Genomic DNA, 4,867 nt, shown 5'->3' on the forward strand with positions numbered 1-4,867 from the left:
TGTATGGGCTGAAGTCAAAGCTGTGTGAAAATACCACAGATATTACTTGCATTTCCTGCAGACTAACCCAACTCAAATCAGTCTAACTTAATTTTCAAGGAAGTTGGCTGTCAAGTGGTTAATAAAGTTCTTGTGTCCCAAAGTCCATAAATTTGATCCCCTTTTGGGCGAGGGAACTGTCATTACTTAAATTTCTTGAAGCAAAATTTACTGATGTTTACACAAAACTCACCGATATTTTAAAAAGCATTCTGCCGAAACCAATGCACAAGTACTCAGCGAGAAAGCATTACTTTGCTATGGATTTGGGTATTAACGTCAAAATGAACGGGCCCTTATGTGAATGTCCTGAGCCAGAAGCATGTAAAAAGCAGACTCATGCTTTTATTTTCTTTTATTTTTCGAAATGATGATTTTTTAAAGTCATTGTTTATAGCTATTATGCGGGAAGGAGTCATGAGCGGAGTAAAGCCTTCCTCCTCTCATTCCTCTTTCCCCTAAACACTGATTAGATCTTAAGTGTGATAAGTTTTGCTCCTTTAGATAACATTGTTATTGGCCAATAGGACCCTTTTATCTATACTTCCCATAAACCCGTATGCAATCTGATCTTACATAACCTATCCTAGCTTAATCTAAAATAACTAACCTAACCTAAATTCATCTGACTTGCAATAAGATATGTAGGACAGTACTGACTTTAGGAACTGTATACGTTGTCCATGTGTTGCTGTGCCCCAGACCTGAGCCAGTCCTCCAAGCTCAACACAACTGAGCACCGCCACAGCCAGTACACCTCCCAGCATCAGTAGTGTCTGGAGTACGTCTGTGTTTACTACGCCTCGCACTCCACCCTGAACACGAACATATATGAAGATGATAAAATAGCAAGTATATTATACTTAACGTTATATATAATCAAAAATTCGTCTGTTATTTCATCGTATCTATATCTTACTTCCTTCTTCTGACTAAATTTCTTACACTAGGAAAGTTTTTTTTTTCTCTTTCCTCCACACACACATGACTCACTCAGATATGACGCACCTGGAAGGTCAGTGACGAACATGCCCTACCTGTATATGTGAAGCAGAAGTATTGAAGTAGTAAGCAAAACACTGACCCTGACCTAATAGTGGATTCATTGTATGTGTCCTACAGAACAGTTAATTTTGCGTATTTTCGCTCCACCAGTTCCTGACCATATCCCATCTCACAACGGAAAAGGGGATGTTGGACTAAAGAAACACGAAAGCTTAATCCTGAAGTCCAATGGGTTGTGTTCAGATAAGCCTTGGGCCACAGCAGAAACAAAACAGCCCATTTGATTTTGATGCAGTAAAGGGTAAAAACTGGACAGCTCGTATAATGTAAAGAAACACGATGATACCATGGAAATGATTTTTAAATAGCTGATACATCACTGTTGTTCGATGGTCATAAATACACATTAGTTATCATATCATGTTGATAAATTTCTGTACTCTCCAAGAGACAGCATCGAACTTAGTTCTTGAAGTTTAGTTCTTAGTTACGAGCACACATATTGCACAAGAATACTTAGTACTGACAGGGAGGTGAATGCTCTACCATTTGATTGTGTGTGTGTGTGTGTGTGTGTGTGTGTGTGTGTGTGTGTGTATCAGTCCTGGTCCTGTCAATGAGGATATATATATTGTTATGAAACAGAGAAAACCGTCCCACAAAGTTCCAGGTTCAAAACAAAAGAGTTAGGTAAAATTACAAGTTAAAGTTTAATGCTCAAACTAACAACTAAACATTCAGGACTCATAATGATAATGTAATGGCAAAAAACAGGTTAAATATATGGTTAACTGCAATAGCCTCTATTAACACGAAATTAGCAAGAGTAAATTTATCTAAGTCAGCCCTGATAAAATGAGAAAACCAGATAATACTCAGTGAATGCAAGATATATTATTACAGATACAAAATATTACCACTGGCTGACAATATGAATTACAAAAACTTTACCAGGCCTACGAATCAACACCTTATGCTACACAGTACAAGAACAAAATGCAACAACACTTATACTCAAATTACACAGCTGCTAGATGGCTGGAGACTTCCTGAGCGCTCACAATAATAACAACTGAACAGGGGAGGACAGAGATGTGAGCAAAATGAGAGAGTAGATCTAAGTGGCCATTAATGTAGAGACTGAGCTCATTATATAGGGGCCGGCAGAGCTTGATACAACTTGTAAGAAGGACGCGCAAATGAAGCCATAGGGGACAAAGAGTTGACAATCCTGCTCTGAACAACAGAAAGAACGACTTACTCTACTATAAGGGTAGAAGGGGGGAGTGAGGTAGAACACGCTCGTGATCAAACATGCAGCATACTGTACGTTAGAATTACACAAAGGATGATGAAATCATAGGCTATGTAACACCTCCCCACAAAGAAAAAAGAAATTTACAAAGGAAATTTCTTATTACTCTAAAACAATCTGTCTAAAGTCTAGATAAGCAATCTGCAATAACATTTTCTTTCCCCTTGACATGTTGTATGTCTAATGAATACTCCTGAAGAAGTAGACTCCATCTTGTCAATCTCTGATTTTTATCTTTAAACTTACTAAGGAATTTCAGTGGGTTATGATCGGTATAAATGAATATGGGGTTAAAACCAGAACACAAATAAAATGAAAAATGCTGTCAACCCAAAATCAAGGCCAAAAGCTCTTTCTCAATAGTTGAGTAGTTCTTTTGAGGTGGAGTGAACTTCTTATTGTAATAAGATACAGGGTGTTCAATACCCTGATCATCCTCTTGCAGTAAAACAGCCCCAGCTCCTGTATCACTTGCATCAACAGCCATCTTAAAAGGCTTATCAAAATTTGGAGTAGCGAGCACTGGCTGATTTAATAGGATAGCTTTAAGTTTACTGAAAGAGGATTCACAGTTATCGGTCCAGACAAATTTAACTCCCTTTTTCAGTAGGTCTGTAAGTGGTGATACAAGAATTGAAAAGTTAAGAACAAATCTCCTGTAATAACCTACCATTCCCAAAAATCTTTGTAGCTCTTTCCTACTTTTAGTTCTCGGAAGATCACTTATAACCTGAACCTTAGCTCCTGGTGTTGCAACATGTCTATCACCAATTACGTACCCAAGGTACTGAACTTTAGCTTGACCAAACTCACACTTTCATAAATTAGCTACAAGATTAGCCTGAATCAAACGCTCAAGAAATTTACTGACATGGCAGAGGTGATCTTTCCAGTTGTCACTGAAGATTAATACATCATCAATATAAACAACACACCCTGCCAAACCCTCTGTTACAGCATTCATGAGCTTCTGAAAAGTGGCTGGTGCATTCTTCATACCATATGGCATTACAGAACATGCAAAAGTCTTTCCTAGTGTTACAAAACATGAGATCTCCCTAGCACGTTCAGTCATAGGTACTTGCCAGTATCCCTGTAACAAATCAAACTTACTTATGTACCTAGCCTTTCCGATCTTGTCTATGCAATCTTCCACGGGAGGGAGAGGGTAAGTGTCTGTTTTGGTTATCTGATTAGCACATCTGTAGTCGATGCAAAGCCGCTGTGACCCACCTGGCTTAGGGACTAGAGTGACAGGAGAACTCCACTCGCTCTGACAGGGCTCAATCATCTTGTGGTCCAACAGGTAGCCAAGCTCCTTCTCGATGAGAGGAACTTTCACTGGGTTCACACAGTAAGGAGGCAATTTAATTGGCTTTGCGTCTCCAACATCGACATCATGCATCAACACAGTGGTTCTTCCTGGAGTGTCACGGAACACTTGCGGGTACTCCTGCAGTAATGCCGAAAACTCCTGCCTTTCCTTGGGAGGTAGATGAGAAAGCTTAGTCTGGAGATCATTCATGATATCAGGATTCTTCCCCAGACTATCACTCAGGCTCATGCTGCATTGGAGAACTTCACTTGCAGACTCGGGTGGAACAGCTACAGTGCAGACTGGGTTATTTTCGTCCCGCCTGTGATATAACTTTAGCATGTTGATGTGACAAAGTTGCTTGTTCTTGCTACGATCTGGTGTGGCAATGACATAGTTGACATCACTGAGTTTCTTCTCCACGAAATAAGGACCACTAAACTTGGCTTGAAGAGGTTGCCCATTCACCGGTAGCAGAATCAAAACCTGATCTCTTGGCTGAAAGTGGCGTAACCTGGACTTCTTATCATACCAAGTCTTCATCTTCTCCTGAGCAGCTCCTAAATTCTCTCTCGCAAGCTGTAAAGCAGTGGACAGCCGTTCTTTGAACTTCATCACATACTCCAGCAGATTGACGTCATCTTCCTCCGACAGGCAGCATTCCTTGAGTAACTTAAGGGGTCCTCTTACTTCATGGCCCAACAGTAGTTCAAAAGGTAAGAAGCCCAGCGATTCATTTGGAGATTCTCTTGCGGCAAATACAACGAATGGAAGACCTTTATCCCAGTCTTTCTGATGTTTCAAACAGTATTTCTTGAGCATCGATTTGAGTGTTTGATGATATCTCTCCAACGCTCCTTGGGTCTGGGGATGGTAAGCTGAAGACGTGATCTGGGTGATGCCCAACTCTTTCAGAGACTGCTTGAAAACATTTAACATGAAATTACTTCCCCGGTCTGACTGTACCTCCTTGGGTAGACCAAACTTTGTGAAGAACCCTAGCATTTCCTTAACCACGTTCTTTGCTGAGATATTTCTAAGTGGAATGGCTTCAGGATAACGAGTAGCCATATCAATCAGGGTCAACACATAAGAAAATCCTGAAGAAGTCTTAGGAAGAGGGCCCACAATATCCACCAACACACGGGTGAATGGCGCCTCAAAAGGAGGAATGGGAACTAGAGGTGCAACCT

The sequence above is a fragment of the Coenobita brevimanus genome, chromosome 15 (genome assembly GCF_032717465.1).
Source record: "Coenobita brevimanus isolate Jiangsu-jjx chromosome 15, ASM3271746v2, whole genome shotgun sequence".
NCBI lineage: Eukaryota > Metazoa > Arthropoda > Malacostraca > Decapoda > Coenobitidae > Coenobita > Coenobita brevimanus.